The sequence below is a fragment of the Lissotriton helveticus genome, chromosome 1_1 (assembly GCF_964261635.1).
Source record: "Lissotriton helveticus chromosome 1_1, aLisHel1.1, whole genome shotgun sequence".
Classification (NCBI taxonomy): Eukaryota; Metazoa; Chordata; class Amphibia; order Caudata; family Salamandridae; genus Lissotriton; species Lissotriton helveticus.
In genome coordinates this window covers 1,465,005,643-1,465,030,683 of record NC_136057.1, presented here as the reverse complement: position 1 = coordinate 1,465,030,683, position 25,041 = coordinate 1,465,005,643, and the positions used below count along the sequence as shown (strand labels likewise).

The following is a 25,041-nucleotide window of genomic DNA, read 5'->3' as shown; positions in this document are numbered from 1 at the left end:
ATAATAGCCCTGTCAATGCTTTTAGTCATGTCAATAACCTCCGCTAATGACGGGTCTCTGGAGCTCAGTATGCGTTCCTGTATCTTTCTGTAGTAAGAGCTATGCACAAATTGATCCCTGAGGTAAGTGTCTAAAGAGGGACCAAAGTTGCAGTTGGCAGCTAAGTTTCTCAAAGCTGAAATGTAGTCTTCGACAGATTCATTGACGTCTTGTTTTCTTTTCATAATGTTAAATCTTTCTAAAATCACACTAGGCTGATATAAAAATTTCTTTTTGAGCCGTTGTATGGTGTCTGTGTACACATTCCAACCATCACCAGCTGGAGGTAAAGAAAGTGGGAGGTTGTCAAATATTTGCTGGCCAGCTCTACCTAAACAACTGAAGCGAATGGCCAATTTACATCTGGGTGAATATTATTCAGCATCTGTGGCAACTAAATAATTCTCAAACAAGCGAAACCACATTTTCCAAGTTTCTTTTGGTTTCCCGGGCAAAGGAAGAAAATGAGACAATTGAGCAATGTGTTAGTTGGAAGCCATAGTCTCACACAGAGGAGCAGAACAGTGAGACAACAAATCTCACCAGAGGTATTTTGATGAAGGAAGTGTGAAGGTCTCGATGGGAAGCTCCAGAAGAAAGTGGCAAAAATTATTGTAGCCTCAATGTTAGAGGGTTTGAAGGAAACGAACGGCTGTCCTTGAATAAAGTTGGTTGAAGGTAGTATAGCCTGATCCGATATGGCCGCCGGCGTCAACCACGTGTTGACGTCATCACGTTCATCATGCGACCTGCGCGAGATTGGAATGGGCGGTCTTGAGGCACAGGAGGGTCACGAGGCAGGGAGGCTGATGTCGACAAAGAAGAGGAGAAGGCATGAAATCCTCTTCGGGTAGCAGCGGAGCGCTCCGCATGAGAGTCTTTACGAGGTAAGTCTTGATCCAATCACGAAATGAAGGAAAAGTTCACAAAAATTGTGAAGATCCGGTGTAGCCAATCATCGCCAGATTTAAAGGTGGGAATCACTTTTGAAATGAGGCACAGGTTCTTGTTGTAGCAGAAGAGAAGTTTATTCAGTAGTAAGTACAGACATCACTGGAGTGCGTCTCTCCTCAATGAAGTACAGAGCGCCAATGACTGTTACTGGCATTCGTACTTTGTTAGGGAGAACACCATGCATGGGCAATACCTTTTCAATCATATACATGTTGATCCTAGCACATGCAGTATTGGGACTAGTGCATGTGCCTGCTCTGATGCAACAGAGCATGAACATTCAGCAAGAATGACACAACAAGGATGATTACAATGTCTAACACAGAGTGAACATAACTGGAATGATTGAGACATTCTGAAGACTACTACCCCCTTCACAGGCCTCGGTAATCTTTAATTCACAGTCTCATCATTTCAGACTTGAAACATTTTCATGCTACAACAAAATCATTGTTGTTACCCATTTATCATAAACTTCTGACAAAGCCACTAGTCCTGGCTGGTTTTAGGTGTATATCAGTTGTTAAGTTGTATATCTGGATGTAATAACCAAAAAACACAGAAATGAAGCAAAATACTGGTTAAGTGGCACACTATGAGAATCCCAGAAATTGAATTTAAGCCACGCCATTTATTACATAGACCACTCCCGTTCTAGAGACCCTCCACTTTTATTTTTGCAGATTTATACAGCCTGAACTCGACCCGAAGGTATTGGAACGCTTTACATATGCACCAGTTACATTACACAAGGACACATTCATTTTTTTAGGTCTATGCTTGCATGGCTGCGCACATGCGCAGCTCGCTCGGCGAGATTTTATGTATTTGAGGACTCTCAGTAAAGGGCTTCAAACCCGGTCCCTCTTTCCCATTGGCCGTCATCACCGTTTATGCTAAATGGTGGCCAGCCATCGGAAAATAGCTTTTTGTGACGTGAACTTTCGGCTTTTTCAGACGGCCCACTTGGACAGGCTCGTGCGTCGCAAAAGGTTTCTTATCTTTATGGGGCCATGTATTTCAAACACATGGCCCCATAAAGATAAGAGATCGGCTGCAGCGCGGTCCTCTGGTTTGAAGCATTTGAGACAAGCGCTTACCGAGCTCTGCTGTAAACAGTGCTAAAATCTTTTTCTTATCTCGTCACATCTGAGGTGCGTTCGGAGATCGCAGTCTGGTTTTAGTTCATGCTCTTTAGAAGGATGTTTATTTTGTGATACTGGTGCTGGGAAGATACGCAATTAGGAAGGCATGCGGTGGGAAGCAATAAAGGTTTTTAATGGTAGTAGAAAGAGGCTTGGCGTGGAAGGAACCAATCCAGTTTTGTGCCCAAGGAGTTGATGGAAAGGTCAGCGCCGTCTGTTTGAAGTGGAAACGCTTGAGCTCATAAGGCGAAGGGGGGACTTCACAGTTGTACAAGGCTGGAAGAGAGATGCTGCAGTGGATGGAAATAATGAGACAACACAAGGCTGGGTCTTAACCAGCTAATTCTGCCTGGTGATAGAGAGGGCACCGGGGGTTAAAGGTTATTGACCCGAAGGGTTTACACGCAATTTGGTCAGCTGGAGTTAAGCCTGTGGTTCCTTCCTTATATTGTATTTGTAGAAAATATGTTTAGTTCCTATGTTTGTGCCATCTACACCTTTCTCTATGCGTGTCATGAACACGCGTATCCATCAGAACAGTGTCATCCTTTAAGAAACCGGAGATTAAATTGAATAGTGTTATAACGCCATGTACCCTACCTCTTTGATTTAATTAAAAAAGACATGCTTCTGTACATTACAATTTGAGGTATAAGCAGGTAGCAGGGTTGGTTTAACTCCATCTGCGGAGAATGCAGAAGGTGCGGCTTTGCGTTTGGTCTGGTGACTCTGCACTAATCAGTGATTCCAGTGTGCCCTGGCCCCAGCACTTCACCACAGTCACAAGACTTGTGTGTCAAGGTGCAGGCAGTGGACTAATCAGTGACTCCAGTGTGTCCCGCCCTCAGCGGGTCAATACAGGTACATGCGTGTGTGTCAAGGTGCAGACAGTGCACTGATCAGTGACTCTAGTGCGCCCTACCCCTTGCGGGTAACTACAGGCACACAATATGTGTGTCACGGTGCAGGCAGTGCACTAATCAGTGTTTCCAGTGTGCACGCCTTCCTGCCAGATGCAGTGCGCCCCGCTGCCAGAGGCGCACCACAGGCAGACTGTGTGTGTCAGGGTGCAGGCATTGTAGCGCTGCACAGAAAACTTGAGTCATGTAGCAAAAGCATCTAACGCATGAGAGCTGCAAACATCATTTTTTGGGGGAGGGTGCGAGGCAAAACCGCATGACAAGTTGGAGCAGTTGTCGAATTACATGACTCGTCCAGAATCTTCATTGGTCAGTTGTCGAAGCGTTGGGGAAGAGGAAGTGGCCTTATGGCAAAAGCTGCTGACTTTGAAGCTGGGGTACCGGGTTCGAGCCTCGGTATCGGCTCAGCATTCTGTGATTACCTAGTGTCCCTGCGCCTACCAAGAAATAAATGTGCCCTTGTGTAACATAACAGTTACTCATGTAAAGCGCTCCGAATTCACGCTATATACAACTGCAAAAAAATGAACTGGAATTTGAACCCACGCTTTTAAATTCAAAGGTGCATTGTCTTTATTAAAAAACTTAAACAGGAGACGCAACATCGCTCTTCAATCTGTATGGATACGTTTATTATTTATTTTAATACAGCCTCGATGCAATGACAATAACAAAAATAACAACATGCTAAGGGCTAGTACCTTCACACCGGGAGGCGAGGGGTGTTTACGAGGGCGGTGGATGCAGAAATCTAGAAAGCCGCCCGGCAGAAGAGGTAACTTTGAAACACAAATGTGTGAATGAAAGACTTTGTCAAGACCTGGTGACATTAGTGGGGGTGTGTGAGGTGCAGAGATAAATCATTTACATCCCCCCTTCCACCCAGGCCTCCTTTGGCCCATGAAGTTGTTACCGGAGGAGTCCTCGCACAGGCTGCAGGGGCCAAAGCCCGCCGTGCAATGAGTTTAGCCTGGCGCCGGTGCCACTGGTTCCTCTATAAAGAGGCAGGTGTGTATAGTAAGGCGCAAGGGGACAGACCAGGCAGACACTCGTTGAGGTTTCTGTAATTTCTTTATTGCGAGGAGAGTGCCGATAACTCTACCCTCTGGTAGCGAGGCTCGCTCTCTATCGCGACAACGCGATTGCGCTCCCAGCATTCCCCGTCATCATGTGACGGGGAAACACTAGAGCGCTACTCTACATATCTACCCCCTTTAACAATAATACAATCAAACACAACATAGTGTCCTGGTAATGGAGTTCACAATGATAGATGGTTATACTTTCATGTCGTACTCACGATATCTTTTGGGTAGGACTACAGCTCTCCCAGTGAGGGTGTGTTTCAATGGGGTGCGTGTGCCAACGTCTCTGCTTCCACTCGGTGGGGCATCGTTAGGTGCCTCTGGTGTTTGCCACCACATGTTCGAGCTTCCCGCTTCCTGGTTCTCTCGCTGTACCTGTCATCTTGTGTCTTCTAGATTTTTCTGTGTTCCGGTAGTGATCGTCTCTTCTGCATTGGTGCACATGGTGCATCACTTGGTGCTCCTGTGTGTACCATATGTTCCTCCTCTTCCAGATTCCAGTCGTCTTTCCTTTCTGGTTGTGTTGCTCCCGTCTTGGCCCACTTCAACACTTTGTTGCATCTGGACATTCTGTCTTTGGATCATATCTTTCCGTCACTCAATAGGGCAGATCTACTGTATATTTCTCAAACTTGCAGGGGTGTACTAAACTTGCTGTCACCTTTCCTCCTCAACTGTGCAAGCTTCATTCTAACCCATTCCCCTCTTTCCAGTGACGTTTCTTTGACGTTGTGCCGCCTGTTGTAGTGGTCTGTGTAGATCTTTTGCGCTTTTTCTAGGTTGCTGCGCACTACCGCCGGCGACCATTTGTTCTGCACTGTCTGTTGTTTCCACGCCACATTGTCTCTAGTAAAAGAGTCACGGCCCCTCACTATCTTAAATGGGCTGTATCCTGTCTTGGTGGGAGTGATACGGTAATCCCATACTGTACATTTGAGTTCCATCTCCCAATTCTTCCCTGCGTTGATGGCCACTTGTACTGAGCCCATGATGACTCTGTTAAATCTTTCCACTAGGCCGTTCCCGGCCGGGTGATAAACCGGGGTGTGTTTTGTCCGTATTCCATTCCGTTCCATGATCGCATTCCATTTATCTGACATGAATTGTGGTCCATTGTCACATGTTATGACTCTCAGAATACCTTCTCTCAGAAAAGTGGCGGTGAGGAATGCAAGTATGGTGTCTGTATCCGCTGTTTCACATATCTCGATTTCCGGGCCACTTGGAATACCGGTCTACGAGCATGATGGCATACTTGGGTACACTCTGCGCATCTAGGATAGGTCCCAGGATGTCCACTGCCAATTCGTCCCATGGGTTGACTGGATTGATGAACTTCCCTAAAGGAGGTCGTAGTGTGGTCTGTGTCTTGTCCGCGTTGCTGAATTGCATGCATTCCCTGACATACCTCTCCACCAGGTTGTCTAGTGCGGGCCACCAGTAAGCTTGCTTGACTCTCTGCTTAGTTTTCACTATGCCCAAATGTCCCTCGTGCAGAATCGTGAGTAAGCGCTTTACCAATTGGTCTGGAGGGACTACTTTGTCTCCACGTAGTAGAAATATTTCTTTGTCCCCTACTGATGACTCTTCTCTGACTTCGTAGAATTTCTGATGTTCTGCATCTAGGTGCTTCTTCTCTGGCCACCCTGTGACTATGAACCATTTCACTGCTGTGAGGCAGGCGTCGTCATATGCTGTCCTCCACTCTTTTGCACTTATGACTGCTTCCTGGTCCTCCGCAAACGCTATGGTGTAGTCATCTTCCTCCGTTGGTTTGGGTGCGTCTTCCATGGCAGCTGCTCTGCTGAGGTAGTCAGCAACTTTATTCTTGGCCCCCGGGATGTATTTGACATCATACACGTAGTCCAGCAAATTTAAAGTCATTTTCGCTATGCGAGGTGTGGCACTTGCGTGACCACTAGATGTAAGCACCTTAACTAACGGCTTGTGGTCCCTTCTGAGCAGGAATTTGGAGCTCCAAAGAAATTGGCGGAATCTTTCCATTGCCCAGATAGCCACCAGCATCTCGTTCTCTACCATGCTGAACTTTTCTTTGTTTGGGGCCAGGGCTCGAGACGCAAAGTGAGGTAACGGGTTTTTAGGAACCCGCTGGTGTCAGGGGATAACACCCGAAGACCTCTGAGTTCCCTTGTTCCGGACCACAGAAACAATGAGTCTTCTATCGCAGTCAAAGATCAAGTTTTATTGGTAGCTACCAAGTAACACGTGTCCCAGAAGTACACCACACGGAGAGTAGGTTTTGGGAGACTGTTCGTTTTTACAGAACCAGCCTTCTCCTTATATACAAGATATATGGCTTCAAGCAAGAATTCTTGAGTTTATGGTACGGCAATATACATATTTCTGCAATAATACAAAGAGCGAAGTCATGTAAGCAAGCCCATTTTTTAGATGTCCAGTTCGTTGATAGATTACCCAGTTAGGCCTGGAACTCCCATCAGATATCGATGAAACCTTAATAAAGAAAGGTGTAACCCAGTCATAAACCTGGCCATAAACAAGGAACGTGGACAGGTGCATGTTTGCAGAAAGCATGGTCTGTATGTAGTGAATGGTTCGTGGAATGTTATGCGTAGATGCTATCGCATTCGGCCACTGGGCGAGGAGCTGCCTAAACAGGTTTGGCCGAAGACAGTGGAGTCAGTTGGGACAGGTCAGGGGAAAGTCACGAAAGGTGGACGTGTCTATTTGGATCAAGCTCGACCTTTAATTGACTTATCATGAGGGCAAGATGCAAGATGGATGCCGTTCACAAAATGGAGTTTAAGGGATGGGACGGAAACTGTGATTTAGGGGTGTTGGCAACCCTCGATTGTAACGCAAATACATAGGAATGATGTCCTAATCATTATCGGTTCGTAGACACAAAAATCGTCTCGGTACGTTGAGATTTTGTGACACGGGTATTGGACCTCGATATCGGGAAAACAACGGGGTCCGGATTTTGAGAACCACAGACCCTCCTTTTGCCCTCATATAAGGCAATAACTCATGCTAATCTGAGTCCAAATCGGTATGAAGAAATTCGTGGAGATGTTGCTGTAGCATCATTCTGTTACTCAGCTCGTCCTGCGACACAGGCTTCCGTACACACGAGGTAGCACAGAGGCCACATAGTGCAGGAGCACACTGTATACACAAGCAAAAAATGAACAGAAGTGCCAAGATCATCCCAATGAAGATCAAGGTTTTCCATCCCCAGGCAGTGATCAGTTCCCAGAACCACCCCAGCAGGGACCAATCCCCTCTCTCAATGTGAAGGGAACCAGATATTTCGTGTAATTTGGAGATGGCCTGGTATACTGTCGGTGCGTTATCAGGGATGAAAATGCAACAACTGGATTGGATGACTCTACACACACCACCACGATCGGCGAGTATGATGTCTAAGGCAATTCGGTTCTGAAGGGTAATAAGTCGATCCGACTGAAGCTCTGTTGTCAAATTGCCAAGTGCTCCGGCCGTCGTAGTCACGGCGGATTCAACTATCCTCGCTAACTGACGAATATTCCTGCTGTTCGCCATGGGCCCCCAAAATGGCAGAAAACCTTTTGCGAAGTCAGCGAATTCCTGACCCGCGGTGTCGTCTTTACTCACGACACCTCTAGCTGTCCTTGTCCGATGGTAATCTGCTCGGGCCGTGTAGGTAGGAGGCAGCAGAAATGAAATAAAACATGTACCTGAGAAATCAGGGGGTAACCACGTGTAGGCTTGGTCGTGGCAAACGAAATACGTGCCTTTGGCTGCCAAGAGTATAGGGGAAGTTCGGGAAGCAAATACATATGTTTCCGTGCAAACGCTCTTTCCCAACTGTGCTGTGGGGTTCCTACCAATACCCTGTAAGCATAAGTGACCTCGGTGGGGAACTAGCCAAACTGGGCGAGATTTCTGTGCTGCCTGGCTCTTGACCAGGTAAACCCCATGTTTAGTCACATTCCAACGGGTGTAGGGACTCAGTTCATCTTTGGGCATTGTCAGATATGTGTCGATATCCCTACTCATGTTCCTTATCCCTGCGATTAGTGCCTTGTTACTGGAATCGCTCGCAGCGGAACGGGTCGGGTATGGTTCTAGGGCGAATAAGAACATGGTCTGGAAAGCCCACAGAGAACCATAGTAGCTAAATGGCAAAATGAAGTATGGGATCCCCTTATCGGTTGTGTGTGGCATAAGTCCGCATATCCAACAGTTTGACGTGTTCATTATGGACCGGTGTTGGTGTAGAAGCCGGATGAAAGAGTTGTTTACAAATTCGAGCCTTCGGGCAGACTCGTGTTCAGGTAAAGGGTGAAAGTAGTGTGGAGAAATAGTGGGAGGAGGTGGTGTCTGGGTGTCATTCGAGAAGGTAACTTTAAAAACGAATAGTGTATAACTAGTAAAAAACACAAGTATGCTACATAACATTAAAACACATAGTATCAGGAATCTTCTTCTGGACAGTATCGTGCATAATTGTTTTCTGAAATTCGTGAGCCTGACAGGTCTCTCTACCCTTGGAAACTCCATCCTCTAGTTGCTGCCCGCGGTGGTTGATTGATTCTCCCAGGGAGCGCGCTCTGCTCAGTCCGGGGTAACTCCCGTGGACCAATCAGAACCGTGGACCTAGAACTTCCCAGTTGCACTCCCCAGACTTCAACCGCGACCCTAGCAGCAGAACCGGATGGCGGTTCGAAAAATCAAAAATGAGCTAGTTCCCTTGGGACGAGAGAGCTGAAAATCCAAAAATAGTTCTTAGGGGAAAAAGGAAATTACATTAGATCAAAATTTTATTAGTTCTTTTGTCTAGACCGCAGGTCGTATCGTCGTTTCCCAGGTACGGTGTGATCTTCAAACAGCGTTTCAGGTTCAGTAGTGTCCAATTGCATAGATGGTGACACAAGTCCTTGCAAAATATGATCACTCTCCTTTTCGGTACTAGTTTCTTTCAAACGGGCATCGCTGAAAGGGATGAAGCGAGGTACGGATTCTGTCTCAGAGTCGGCAAGTCCTTTGTTGACCCACCGGTTGTATGGAAGGGGTAGAGGGACTCGGTTGCAGTGGGTCCCATGTACCCAGTTCTTCTTGCCTTCAACCCGAACAGCAGATCTCGTTGAAAGCAACACCAGGTATGGTCCGGTCCACCTCGGCTGTCCGTTGTTGGTGCGCTGGAAATTCCGCACCAAAACCCACGAACCGGGTTCGATGAGGTGACCTGGATCGTCAGAGGCTGGTGGAGAAGAACTGTGAACCTGTTGGTGTAAAACACGCAATTTAGTTGTCAATTCGCACAAATAGTCAAGCAGTACGGGGTGTTCTATCTCGCTTAGTTTCTTGGGTCTTGGCACGCCCCCGACGTTGGCTGGGCGGCCAAACACAATCTCATGGGGGCTAAGTCCTAACCTGGAGTGGACAGTCGTCCTGGTTGACAAAAGTGCTAGAGGCAGGGCGTCAGGCCATTTAAGACCTGTACTGGCTTGGATCTTGGCTAGTTTGAGTTTTAGAGTGCCATTGTAGCACTCTACTAATCCAGCTGATTGGGGGTGATTTGCAGCGTGGAATTTTTGGTGGATGCCTAAACACTCACACACTCTCTTCATCACGCATCCTACGAATTCACTTCCGTTATCACTCCAGACGATTCTAGGCATACCGAACCTAGGGAAGAACTCTCTGACAAGGGCTTTGGCAGTTGATAAGGCGGTATTGTCCTTAAGGGGGTACGCTTCCACCCACCTTGAAAAGGCGCAAACAACAACGAGAACGTATTTCAGATTGTTGCACCTCTCCATGTGGATGAAATCGAGCTGCAAAACCTCGAACGGGTACGTTGGAGGCGCAAAATGACCAGCTGGAGTTGGGGTTCCCCTACCGGGATTGTACTTCAAACATACCATACACTTTTCGACCACATTCTTTGCACATTTTGGGATATTGCTATTCTGCCATACTGGGGCCAATAGTTTACATATTCCTCTCGAACTGATGTGTGCCATTCCGTGAGCCATCGTTACTACTGCAAGTACGTATGCATTAGGTAATAACCATCGCTGGTGTTCCGATAATTCGACCCAACAATCATTCGCATCCAATCTACCTGTGCTTCCTCTCCATTCATTCATCTCGTTCTCAGTGGCCTCGGCTTGTATCGATTTTACGCTTTCAATGGTGTCCTCACACATTCCCACATCAGCAATCCATCTAGCGGGACCCATGACATACATCCGACTCATTGTGTTCCTTGCAGTTCCTTTCGCAACCTCATCTGCAAATGCATTTCCGCGGCCAACATCATCCTGAATCTTTCTGTGTGCACTGCATTTTATAATGGCGACTTGTAGGGGCAAGGTGAGTGACTCAAGGAGTTCATTAACTAGCTGGCCATGTTGTATCTTTGCACCATGGGACGTAAGGAACCCACGTTCACGCCATAATCTCCCAAAACTGTGAGCCACACCAAAGGCATATTGGCTGTCAGTGTACACATTCACTCGCTTTCCTTTCGCCAGCACACATGCTCTAGTAAGCGCTACAAGTTCGGCGGCTTGTGCAGAACCGTGGGAAATGCGTGGAGTCTCTACAATGGTGTGTAATGTCGTTATGGCATATGCTGTAGTCGTATCACCATTCGGCAACTTGAAACATGAACCATCAACCCATAGAGTATCATTGCATTCGGGAAGGGGAGTGTCTTGTAAGTCTACTCTCCCTTTTGTCTCTTCCTCGGTCCTGAAACAGCAGTCATGTTTGTCAATCTTGTCTGTCTCTGTCGGGATGGGTAATAACGTAGCGGGGTTGAGTGTATCACACCTCTTTATATGGATGTGACTTGCTAGCAGGGTAAGTTCGTAACTGGATAGTCGAGCGCTAGTAAGGTGTTGTGTCTTTGTCCTATTTAGCAAAATGTCTACTGCATGTGGAACCATAACGATCAGAGTGTTATTCATGACTAATCCAGCAGACTGTCGAATGCAGACAGCTGCTGCGGCTGTTGCTCTTAGACAACTTGGTAGTGCCTTAGCCACTGGATCCAGAGTTGCCGAAAAATACGCGCATGGGCGCTGTTTGTCCCCAAAGAGTTGCATTAAGACTGATAATGCACAACCTTCTTTTTCGTGGACATACAATGTAAAAGGCTTACTGTAGTTGGGGTTTCCCAACACAGGAGCCGAACACAATGCATTGCGCAACTCACGGAAACTCGTCTGACAATCTTCAGACCAAGGCATAGGATTAGGCGTGTCTTTGCGGAGTAGTGACAGTAAGGGTTTGGCTAGTAGTGAGAAATTCGGTATTCATTGTCTACAGTACGATGTAATGCCCAAAAAAGCTCGAACACCTCTCTGTGTCCTTGGGGCACTTAGTTCTGTGATTGCCTGTATTCTTTCTGGTGTCAGTCTCCTTCCCTCCTTCGACAAGATGTGACCTAGGTAGGTTACTTCTTGTCGGCAAAATTGCAGTTTTGAAAGGGAGACTTTGTGCTTCATGTCACATAGGTGACGTAATAGCGACAACGTAGCTTCCTTGCAAATCTCTTCAGTGTCTGCAGCGATCAGTAGATCGTCTACGTACTGAATCAATGTTGACCCATCTGGCAGTACAATTGTGTCTAGTTGTGTTTTCAGAGCCTGACTGAATATTGATGGGCTTTCGCAGTAGCCTTGAGGAGCGCATTTGAAGCGGAAGCTTCGTCCTCCTAAATTGAAGCCGAAAAGGTCTCTACTCTCTTCGGCGATCGGGACGCTGAAGAAAGCGTTCTTCAGGTCAATCACCAAGAACCAATCTGCTGAAGCTGGAACCATTGTCAATAAAGCAGTAATGTCGGGGACAACTGGAAACTGCGGTATAACTACCTTATTTACTTTTCGGAGGTCAATCACAAACCTATACACAGGGGGCTGTGAAGGATCAGTACGTTTTAAGACCGGTAAAACTGGACTATTACAAATGTTTCCTGTTGTTTCTTCGATAACATCTTTATCGATCAAATCATAAATGATCGTTAATAATGCCTTCTCGCATTCGTTAGATATTTTGTATTGGGGAATACGTGGCAATCTGACGTTGGCTTTCAAAGTTATGACATACGGTGCTATCTCTAAACGACCTACATCGTTGGAACCATTAGCCCACAGTATATCCGGAAGTGATGACAATTCGGTTGGGATACCTTCTTTTGACAAGTACATTGGAGAAATGATTTTTTTCCCTAAAGTCAGCTGTACTCCCGAGGGAGAACAGTACAAAGTCGCGTACAACCTCTTTAGCAAATCCAATCCTAACAAATTTTCACCGCCACCTGTTGTAAGAATGAGGGGTGCTTCTAATTCACAGGGGCCAACAGAAAGGGAAACAGGACTAGAGATCGGGTTTCTAACAGGGGCGCCAGAGAAGCCTACTGAGACATTCATTTCGCCAGACAAAGGTGCGCCAGGAAGTTTTGAGTTCATAATAGAACTTTTTGTAGCACCAGTATCCAGCAGAAATGGCTCTGACACTCCTGAGGTAACTACCTCGACATAAGGTCCATCCTGATCTACTGGAACTGAAACAACTCCCTCTCTTTGTCCATGGCTGTCCTAGCGATCGTTACCCTCATTGTCGTGTTTGGTGTAATAGTCGTCAGCATAGTACTGAGCTGACTTGGACGATGAATTACTCTGTTGATCAAAGCTATTCATGGATTTCTGAGGCGGAAAAGAAGTTATATTCTGAGTGAAATTTCCACGGCCTCTACCTCTAGAGGCATGCTGAACACCTCTTCCCCTTACACCTTGGGCACCGTTTAAACGTCGTGCAAGAGCCTGACAATTACCTTTAAAATGACCCACTTCTTTGCAATACGCACATTGATTCGGGCCATACGTAGGACGCTGATGGGAAAGCTCGTTTCCTTGCGCGTCTCTAGAGTACTGCTGATTCTGTTGATAATTGGGCTGGCTAGCCATACGAGGCGGATAGGCTTGTTGGAGAAGAACTTTACTTTTCAAATCTTTCGTCTTTTTGTCTGCCTTGTCTAACTCGTCTTTACGCCTATTTTCATAGTACTGGGCTGTTGCTAGAATCTGCGCTGACGTAGAGACAGCCCAAGCACTTTCTGAGTCTTTTAGTTTAGCACACAATTCAGGAAGCAAATTGTGTACAAACTTGTCTACAAACAGTCTTTGGCCACCCTCGGTAGCCATATCCTGACCACTATGGTCAGTGAAAGTTTCCTCAAATCTCGTGAAAAAGTCAGACACATTCTCGTCTTTCTTCTGCTTGCACGCGGATAGCTTGTCCCAGTTTACGCGTACTTCAGGCATAATCGTCTTCATGTATGCAATAATTCTACCAGGAAGTTCAGCTATTAACGGCTCAGGCTTGAAACCACCGATTTGTCTAGCATCTGTAGTCGCAATGTTCGCCCATGAGTCACCTAATTCTTGGTCATGATCCGTATGACGTATCTTACTCCATAAAGGATGTGGAACAACGTTCCCAAACAACATGTCTATATCCGCTAAATTCATTAGACATGAGCTTGCAGTTTGGGACAACTCCTTATAATACCCAGTCGGGTTTTTACGGGGATCGGGTAGTGTCTGTTTGAGCGCTAAAACTTCGGATCTTTTCCAGGGGACATGTACCCATACACGCTGGAAATGAGGCAGAACCGGTGGAACTGCGTTTGCATCACCTTCCCTCCAAACCAGAGGAACCTCTCTCATGGGGTACTGTCTCGCTCTTTTCCTACTAGACGTACCACTGTCAGAGGATGACCCAGAATTACCACCCGTACTTCGATGTGATAATAATATCTCAACTGCTTTTTCAACATCGGGACCAACTATCATACCCTCCCCAAATTTAAATCGCACACTACACAACTCTTGCTGGCTGCTCTTCTGACCATTATCTTCCAAATCCTCACACAGGAAAACACACATCTGCTCAAAGACGTATCTTTGCGTTGGTTCATCCCATTGACGGAAGACGTTCATGACAGACTCTACATCATATCTCGCTGTATCCTTAGCCCAATTTCGTGCTAACTTATTCAATGATTCCCTTTCCTGATAATCAGGCATTTGGCTTTGTAATTGTCTTCGTTCCGTGTTAGGGGTCGTTTTAGGCGACCGAAAAAGTGGTGAAGGAAAGTTAGTAACAATGCTGGCCATTTTATGCCAGACGGAAGGTGAAAGTGGAGGAATAACTGGTAGTAGAACAGAGTCACGCAAAGCAGAAACAGAAATGTTCGTAGAACGAGTATCAGAGAGACTAGAAGGTGCGCTAGGCGAAATTTTAGAAGGAACGGTAGGAGAAGTAGACGTGATCGGTGAGCCTTGAGGAGGCTGTGCCAAAGAAACAGGAGCCAGCTGAAGAGTAGCCGGTGGGTGCGGTAAAGGAGCCTGTATTACAGCTACCAAAGGTGCAACTAAAGGTTGCGGAGGTGCTGTGGCATTTGGTGCATAGGGTGGCGGAGAATTTAATAGGTGGGACATTAATGGATCTTTCTCGGATCCTTCCTTTTGACCTTTTCCTCTATTTGGCAGCATCGGGTAACATTTATCTATCGCTAGTTTCTTGCTCCTAAGCATCTGTTCGCTCTCCTGCTCTTCCTCGTTATCTCTGTATGCAACGGCAGCTTGCACGATTGACACACCTCTTTTATTCTTTTTTGCTAATCTTATTTCTTTCTGTTTGGCTTCTTTGCGCCATAGGCGGAAAGAGTTAAACATCGCCGGCCGGGCTTTCTTCTTGAACAATTTGACTTCTAAGTTATCTAATATTTCTTGGTCGAAACTACCATATTGGGGCCATTTTAAAACACCATCCTTGCGGGTGTATTTTATCCATACCTCGTTATATGTTATAGGACCTACGCCGTGCTTTACATAGAGTTCATACGTTGGAGTTCCAATTGGAGGAACCGGACAAGAATCTTCCAATTGGGAGTCCTTACTACAACCAAGACAAAACAAGTTTCCAAGTCTGCTAAAACCAGGCATCTCCGCTCACTAGTCTAGCTTCAAACTTCAAAGGATTATCTATTACGATGTTTCTCGTGAATACACGAGTCCTTCGGCTTTGGGGCTTGCAAGTACCAAATCAAGTCGTATCTCAAGGATACCAAAAACTAAGGACAAACTAAGAACTGGGAGACGCTCCACTTATACTTAACTGAAGTATTTGAAGATCTGTGACGTCGCTAGAAGACTCGTCTATCGTTTCGCTCTACCAAGGATCACTGGGTCCAAAACAAGGCGATAGTCAGGGCAGCAGTCCTTCGTAGCCGTCGGGACGCGGGGAACCTCGCAGCAAAGACCTTCGGAACCACGTCGACATACAGGGGTCGCTGAAGTGGCTGGCCGTCCTCCGGAATTTTCACACGAAGCTCCTCACGAACATCTGGCTTGGACCGTCACCGCTTGATATCGCCCCGAGTTGGGCGCCAACTGAGGTAACGGGTTTTTAGGAACCCGCTGGTGTCAGGGGATAACACCCGAAGACCTCTGAGTTCCCTTGTTCCGGACCACAGAAACAATGAGTCTTCTATCGCAGTCAAAGATCAAGTTTTATTGGTAGCTACCAAGTAACACGTGTCCCAGAAGTACACCACACGGAGAGTAGGTTTTGGGAGACTGTTCGTTTTTACAGAACCAGCCTTCTCCTTATATACAAGATATATGGCTTCAAGCAAGAATTCTTGAGTTTATGGTACGGCAATATACATATTTCTACAATAATACAAAGAGCGAAGTCATGTAAGCAAGCCCATATTTTAGATGTCCAGTTCGTTGATAGATTACCCAGTTAGGCCTGGAACTCCCATCAGATATCGATGAAACCTTAATAAAGAAAGGTGTAACCCAGTCATAAACCTGGCCATAAACAAGGAACGTGGACAGGTGCATGTTTGCAGAAAGCATGGTCTGTATGTAGTGAATGGTTCGTGGAATGTTATGCGTAGATGCTATCGCATTCGGCCACTGGGCGAGGAGCTGCCTAAACAGGTTTGGCCGAAGACAGTGGAGTCAGTGGGGACAGGTCAGGGGAAAGTCCCGAAAGGTGGACGTGTCTATTTGGATCAAGCTCGACCTTTAATTGACTTATCATGAGGGCAAGATGCAAGATGGATGCCGTTCACAAAATGGAGTTTAAGGGATGGGACGGAAACTGTGATTTAGGGGTGTTGGCAACCCTCGATTGTAACGCAAATACATAGGAATGATGTCCTAATCATTATCGGTTCGTAGACACAAAAATCGTCTCGGTACGTTGAGATTTTGTGACACGGGTATTGGACCTCGATATCGGGAAAACAACGGGGTCCGGATTTTGAGAACCACAAAAGCTGACCGTTGTCATTTTGCCTTCCGCAGACTTCTGCATGAGGATTGCCCCCATATCCCTGTCGCTCGCGTCTGTGGTGAGAACTGATTATGCCCTTTGGTCAAATCCGTGTAGAGGCACAGCTTTGCAGATGTCTTCTTTGATTTGTAGAAATTCTTCCTGAGATGCCTCGGACCACGCGAAGGCTGTCTTCTCCTCTAGTAGTTGACGCATATTATGCGTTTTGGTGGCAAAGTGAGGAATGACCTTGCTGTAAAATTCCGCCATTCCTAGGAAGGAACGGACGTCGTCCTTGCTTCTGGGTGTAGGAGCGTCCTTGATTGCCTTTACGTTAGCCTGTTTTGGAGTGACTCCCTTATCACTTATTTCGTGACCCAAGTACGTTACTGAGGTTACCCCAAATTTGCACTCGTCCCATTCTGCGGTGATGCCGTTTTGGGCCAGAGTGCACAGCACTGTGGTGAGCTTGGCATCGTGGACTGCTTTGGTTCTCCCCATGATCAGTATGTCGTCCTTGAAATACTGCACCCCTTCCGTCTCTTTGAAAAGTCTATGCATCAACTTCTGGAACACCGCTGTGGCGGATGCCAGTCCGAATGGCATCCGCTGGAACAGGTAGCACCCAAATGGCGTGCTAAACGAGGTGAGTTTCTTGCACATAGGGTTTAGCGCTATCTGGTGGTATGCTGAGGTCAAGTCTATGGTGGAGAACCTTTTAATGCCTTTCGTTTGGGCCAACATCTCATTTATCCTATGCAACAGGAACTTATCTACTATGATATTTTTGTTGAGTTCCCTCAAGTCTATGCACAGGTGCACCTTTCCGTTGGGCCTCCTGGCTACGACCAGTGGCGCCAGCCATTCTGCGCTTTCAATGGGCTCGATCACCCCATTATCTTACAATTGTTGCAATTCTTGCTGCACTGCGTCTCTACAATTAAAGGGAATGTTCCGCACTTTATGGCTCACCGGTTTGGCTCCCTCCTTGAGGCATATCTTGTGGGTAAACTTTGCCAGTTTGCCGATAGTGCCTCCGAAGACTGCCGGAAAATCTGATTTCCACGTGTTGGCGTCATACGTTCATGCAGGACCTGTCATCAGTACTTGCATCGGGCCTCCAGGGTTTAGTTGGATCCCTAATTCTCCCTGGTCCACCCATCCTAATACCGAGAGTCCCTTCTCTGCCACGTATAGCTTCCCTTCTGCCGTGCAGCCTTTGAATTCAAACCGTAGCGGACGGAATCCCACCATGGGTATAGGTTCTCCTGTGAAGGTGACTGGATGGATGTCCGTTGATAGAAGGTGCGTGCCTATGACTTGTGCGAAGTCTCGGTCCCAAATGCTGCGTTGTATTATAGTGTATGGGGATCCTGAGTCGACGACCATTGATACTTGAATCCCCCCTATGGAAAGTTCGCACAACGGCTTACGTGTTCGAGAGCTGTCTATACCCAAGACTTGGTCATCCATGCACAGCACACTGTCATAATCGTCTTCGCCCCCTCCTTCTTCTGTTTCCGAGTCCTGCGTCACGTACTTTACTAACGTTTTCTGGGGCTTGCATCTGCAGACCTTCTCAAAGTGTCCCATGATCCCACAATAGAGACACTTCGTCCTGAAGGCTGGGCATCATTTGCCACGGGCTGCGGGCGCCCGGCTGCCGCACCTGTAACAACTGTTCTTGTCCTCCCCTTGGGGCCTCGGGTTTGCGGCTGCGTTGGTTGCATATTTCTTGGGTTGCCTCGTGCTCCCTGTGAACTGCGGTTTCCGCTCTTGGGGGATGGCATTTGTCACCTTGCTCACTGTGGCTTTAGTGGCATTATCCTTTTTGTCTGCTTCCGCGCACCGCTTGGAGAGCTCCGCCTTTTTTACCATGGCCCCTATCTCTTTGAGAGGGGTGTCACCGCTGACCCATAGCTTCTCTTGTATGGACGTGTTCACCGAGTGCATGAGGATCTGGTCCCCGTATGAAGTCATCGTGAAGTCCTCCCAATTTGCAGGTGACTGCCAATCTCTTCAGCACTGCGACGTAATCATCTACGGACTCCCCTGCGATCTGTTTCCTTTGAAAGAAATTGAAGCGGTCAATTGCGGTGCACACCACTGGTTGATAGTGGCTGTCCAGGTCTTTTATGGCGTGTTGGAACACATTGTCGTCATCTTGAGGTCTAGTCTTTTTTACCAAGTTCATGTATACTCTGATGCCTTCTGGTCCCAGGTTGTGTAGCAAGATCTTCTTTTTCCTCTTGCTCTGGAAAACGTTGTCTCCTTCGTCCTCCAGCGCAGACAGATAGTTCAAGAAATACTCCTTCCAATCCTCCCATTTCATTGCCGGTTCTGAGGTTCCGTGAATTCTGAACCTGGGTCATAAAGGTCGTGGTTCTGTTACGATTTTGGTAACAGCGAACCGTAAACAGTGAGCTCAGCAAGTATGAGTGTTTTCATCATGTTACACCGATGGATTCACTGTGTATTTGAAGATTTCATTCTGAATCCTTGGGTTCCATTTTGTGCATGGCAGCCATTTTGTAGTTGCCCTCACATAGGCTGATGACTTTAGCTGACTTCTGAATGACCCGAGCGAAGGGACCCTCCTGCCTGAAGCCAAACCTGTTAGGCCAGTTCTTTTCCCAGTAGCTGATCAAGATTAAGCATCAAGGCACAGGACATCATAAACCTTTATTGCACACAACTATGTCTTATCTTACTCACACCTGTCTCTGCTCCTTTCTTTATGACCTGTTTACGATGGGGATGTGCCCGTTTTTATTATGGGTTTGTTCAGCTTGTGTAAGAAGGAATATTGTTTTTTTTTGCATGCTTTCAAAAGCTAGGACTGCCCCTTACTTTTGTGCTGAGTCATGTAACCCTAAAACATATAAGAGGCCTCTGTCCTCTGTATTCCTCAGACTACCTCATTCAGTTGCTACGGCTTCTGTGTGACGTGGCCTCACTTATTAAATTTAATAAAGATGTCTTTTCATATTTCAGCTTCTGTGCCAAGTTCTTTATTGATATTAGTAAGTATTCCCTGAGAATGAAGATTTTGGTTCTTCAAATGGCGCAGCCAACGCGGGGCTCATCAGAGAAGTGGCTTTCTGTGGGAGTGATCTTGTCAGGAGACTGAAATCTACTGAGGAGGACAGAACAGGATTCTACTAAGAAGGTACTCTGTGCACAGGGATTCTGGAGATTCTTTGATTCTGCAGCCCAGTATATTTCTGATCTTCCTGATTTTGATCCTCCACATGATGTCACTCCTGACTGAGAACCTTTTTGGCGTGAGTATTCTTAAAAAGACCGTTAGGTCATGTAGAACTTGACAGTTAGAATTTGGATAACCTTTTGATTAGTAAAAGTAAGAGTTAAGTATAAGTGGGTCGCTCCCAGTCCTTTGTTCCTTAGTTTGGTTCTTAGTTTGTTTTGTCCTTAGTTTTTATTTGAAGATTGCAATTTTCAAAAACCGAGGGTCTTGTATATTTACGAGTGTATCGATAGAGATAGCCCCTTGAAGTTTGAAGCTAGATTAGTGAGCTATAAGATGCCTGATCTTAGCAAATTTGGAGCTTTGTGTTGGCCAACTTTGTATACGTTTGGATTAGCCGGCTTCCCCTTAAGGGAATATCTAAATAGGTTTAGATTTAAAAACATATTTCTTCCTTGGTGATTTTGTATCCCCAGGGAATTAAAATATGACATAATACAAAACAAGGATCCTTTGTTCTGCGCAGTTTTATGAACAAAGATATGCAGAACGATTTTGTGTGGTGTTCTGCTAGCCAAAGCTAGTGAATTGAGTGTATTTTCGCTTCTTGGACATACATCAGTCTGTTGGGCTGTTTTTGCAGTCTTTTGAAACACAATTGAGAAGCGTTTCTTGTAAATATGACTTACAACTAGTATTTGCAAATGGTTTGGTTTAAGTACAGTCTGTGGGCTGTCCTTGGTTTCTGTCCTGAGTATTGATTTGTGGGTTAAATGTGTGTTTAAATGTCTATGTGGTTTTCTCATTAGTGCAACTTTTGTAAGTGAATAGCGATGGCGCTATTCACGAAATGCATGGCGCGCAAAATGTCTAAATGTTTAAAATAATAAAAATAAAAATTCACATACACTAGGAATAAAGAAGCCTCAAAAACGAAAATGGTGTGTTTTGTAGGAAAACAAGCTTATAGTATTTTTTTTTGCTTACAAATATTGCATCAGATATTAACAGGCAAACACTCTTCAGCTGAAGTAAAGTCTTGCTGAACTCAGAAGTATATTATAGAACATTGTGTTTTCGTTTGAAAAAGACTGCCATTTGTGCTCATGTTACAATGCTGAGAGACAAGCTAAATAAACAGGAGTATTTACTTAGCCAGGATTTTGCCCTTAGTTAAACACGGGTGAATACTTGCATTTCAGAATGTTGTTTTCAAAAGGTTCCAAAACTAAGGTTCATTATTTTGTATTACAGGAAGGCATTCCAATTAAGGGTTTTCTCTCTTTAAGCATTTTTGTAAGCATATTCTGGGGTCTGTTGCTACATAAAATTGTCCCTTTTTAAAAAAAAAGATAAAAAGTGGCGCAAACATTTTGTCATGTTTCAAGTTAGGCGTCTGTGCGTAGGCTTGTAAATGAGTGCGTCTAAAATGATAGGCAAGGGATGCAGCTTGATCTTATATGTGGAATTGTCAAAAATAATTGGGTTTATTAATTTTTTTAATTAATTATGAAAAATAATTATTAAAAATAAGTGCTACAAAATTCGTTTTTTACTATTCATGAAGCTTAATGCTCATACTATGACATCCTAGCATTAAAATTTAATTTAGGTTGTGCTATACCGCATAATGAGAACATTAGCATACAAAATTTCACTTAGCGCAGGCGTAAACAACTCATTTTTCTAAGGATTTACGTGAGATATGACTAATGTCTAATCTCTGTAATGTGTAAAGAACATTCTGAGGATGAATAATATGTAAAACAATTATAGGATATTTATTTTTAAGTGCCCCTAATATTAAAGTCGAATTTGGGTAAAATAGACCATTTAAAACAGCATTCTTGCCATTTACAATAGCTTTAAAGCGCTTTCGGCTTCAATAAATGCATACATTTAGGTATAATACAAATTTGCGGGTTGTCCCCATTTGGGTTTACTTTTAAATGGCCCAGTGAGATCCAATTAAAGTTGCTGAAATGAGTACCATTGCAACAAGCATTTGGTCTAAAAACTGGTATGTGTGTTATTAGGTTCTGTGAATCATTCACAGTAAATGTAGTAGGCCTTCTGTCTTTGTCAGCCTCAGAATGAGCAGAAACTGTGGGCTAGGAGAACAGGCTGCTCAAGTTGCGCTAAGATGCTATCTTTAGTTTTCCTGTAAACAATGGAGGAGGCTGTCATGTTGACATTTGTGACCTTTTAAATTCGAGCCTTGTCTCTGTGAAATGCAAAATAACCTTGCTAAACAGGCCTCTGAAAGGTGGAATTTCTGGTTTCTCCATAAGAACATCAATAAAATTAAAGAACTTAATTCCAAAGGGAAATATAAAAAAGGTTTCTTTAAAAGTCCCAACATCATGACATTTGTATTTCTGCTCTAAAAAATAATGTCTGCTAGTCGCTTTTATTTGACAGAAAACGAAGTGTTGCATTAAGTCTTAGACAAAAAAAAAATAAGATGCAGCCTTTTACTAAAATTTTGAGGCCTACATGAATAAGTAAGAACGATTTGCCAATTAAGAATGATTTTTTATCGTGGACACTGTGTCACAAGGCTAACATGGAGTGTCAGTGAAAGGATTTTACTTTTGGAAAGTGAAAAGGGCTTCATGTTGCAAGGTGACTAACAAGATGGTAACAGTCAAGTAATGGAAATTTATTTTTGTGTTTCTTAATGTGTATCATGTTTTGTCTTCAGATTAAAAGTTATAATTGATATTCGTTTGTTATCAGAAATGTCTCTCTTTTGTGTGTTGTGTATGTTTTTTTTTTGCTTCTGCCTACAGACCATTCATGGATTGTTCTGGGTGATTTAAAGCAGACAAGACACGTGAGTTTGGTTGGTTGAAAGGAGATGTGTTTTTGCGTAACTCCTTTGGAAAGAAATATTCATGTGTTTTTTATGTTTGTGTATTTAGTCCTATCATGAATTGTTCTTGCTGGTCCTGTATGTTAGAAAGTTGTATTTGACAGCAGATATCCACTAAATGGTGATCTACTGTCAAAAGGAGGGTGAGGATTTTAAGCCTGACAAATTAAGCAGGCCTAAATATTCTGTTTTGGGCTGCAGGTTCACAGTGCATAAAGTACAGGACGTGCTTGATATACAGCAAGTATATCTGATGGCTTGACATGTGCGTTCTGTACGTTTTTTTGCATGTTTTATGTTTTATGTTGCTGCTTATGATACTATTACAAGTTTACCTGTGTTGTAAAGGGATATACATGACGATGTGTATCCTGCAAACAGTTGGGTAGATTTGCTTTGACACTAAATTTCACAGAAAGACAGACAACACTTCATCAGTGTATGTCAAATTTGGCTTTAATGGTATTTGAAGGAAAATAAAAAGTTATACAGGAAACAAGGTTTCACCTACAGTCACATTACTGCCCCCTTTCCTGTAAGGAACAGGCAGCCCTAAATTTATATATCCTGATTGGACGTAAGGATAAATTATAGATCTGTGACTCTTGTACATGGTGACCTAATTTCTATATTACATTAGTCAGTTTTATTCTGCTTCCTAAGTAGTATATGGCTTTGTACCATAAAAGAAACCAGGTTTCATTTTTCCCTGAAGAAGGAACTGGAACATTAGCTGAGATTACCGTATATGGTGTAGCGGCCAGCGGTAGAGTTAAATTTGTAAACTATTGTGATTTTTTTTGTGTATCACCCATACTTTTGGTATTGTGTCACATGCCTGACTATCACCCAAGCGCATCGTGCCTAGTTATTGGGGATTTTAGCTGTGTCCTAGTCCCATTTCTCTTTTCCGTATTCTTTTCACCAGTCAGCTTTTATTATTATTATTAGTGTATTGTTCAGGTTCACACTTTCAGATTGCAGTTGTGTACCATGGACCCCCATCTTATGTATAATTCCCTTTTGCATAACTAGACTGGTTTCTAAGAATTTTCTTTAGGCCTATTCTGATGTTTTTCCAGTCTGACTGTTAGGGTAGTGATGGACTGATTAACTGACTCAATACTATAGTAAGATAAGCTTTCCACCTCAATAGGAGACACCTTACGTTTTTTTGAATATGACAAATTCAATGCCAATTCTAATTTGGTTTTTAGTTCCTTTTTTCTGCTGCTTTAATTTTTGATGGACCAGATGTATTTTAAATAATGGAAATACCAGGACTCTCTTTTGTATTGCATAGTCCACCTGATGCACAATTATTAAAGGAAGGTATCTACATGTCCCTGATAATATGTATTATGTGATCTCTCTTTTGAGATGTTCTAGATGAGGAATTTAGGAACACCTATATGTAATCATTGAGATAAAATGTGTTTACCCCATTAGACGATGCCACTATGTGTGAGGACATCCATTCAGATAGAATTCCCATGTCACTATCTACCCTTAGATGGTGAAGGATATGCTCTCACACGGAAACCCAATTCAAGAGCCTAGAGGCACTGTTTTGCCTACTGCCTGTGTTTTTGTATTGCCTTTGAGAATGACAGTGTATTTCAATGCAGAATTGTCCCATGGCGTATGGCCACTCCTTTGAAGATTTTCAGGCCACCTGTTTTCAGTCCTTTTGTTATACAATGAACTATTTAAAGCATCGCACTTGCTTCATCAGAAGGCGTTCAACATTAAAAAAAAAGAGGAGCTGGTTTTGCCACAGAACCAGAATTTCAGTGCAAAAGACCGCCTGTCATGTGCTGGTTAACCTCTGACAGTGTGCAGTCCCTTGAGCCCCTTGGCCTGAGTTTTGGCCACACACACACCCCCTTTTTCCTTTGCTCCAACGGAAGTGCAGTGCACCGGAGGATCCAAGATTGGCAAAAGGCACTACATTCTGGTGCCCATGAAAGAGCAGCCTGAGCGTCCTCTGACACTGAATGATGAGTGTTGGAGCCTGAGAATGGTCCCGGGTCTGCACAAGATGATCTGTGCCCATGACCAATGAAGAGCACAATTTCTGTAGTGTCTGCCACAGAGGAGAGATACTGGTGCACTGCCTTGAGACATTGAGACTTTTGAATGAGCTATGAGTGTTTGCCAGGAGGGCACTCCAACGGATCATGAAAGGCCTAAATGAAGAGGCCCATGCAACAACAAAAGAAGATTTGATGAACAATAGAAGCCTGCCAGAGAGGCTTTTTGAACGGACTCTGGGCATAGTTGGTTATACAAATGGTTTCCGTGCGAGTGCATAGAATGGGTGTTAGGAGGCTGATTGTTTTGCTGGCATTGTTTTAAGTACTATTCTGTTTAATAAAAGCAGAATAAAGTCCATTCCCTGTGGAAGAGTATCCCCTTTTCACCTCAGAGCATTAATGAGGGTCACCACTGTTTCACTTGAACATACAATAAATTACTGAAATGC

The 25,041-nt window shown here is 44.6% G+C and overlaps 1 protein-coding gene across 1 annotated transcript in view; it reads left to right on the top strand.

Annotated features, from left to right (window-relative positions):
* Positions 1–802: 802 nt before the first annotated feature.
* The window catches only part of NABP2 (nucleic acid binding protein 2), a 99,910-nt gene continuing 75,671 nt past the window's right edge, over positions 803–25,041 (top strand). The window contains exon 1 of the mRNA XM_078686218.1: positions 803–926. The gene's annotated coding sequence lies outside the window, so the exon portion shown is untranslated. The remainder of the gene's footprint in view (positions 927–25,041) is intronic.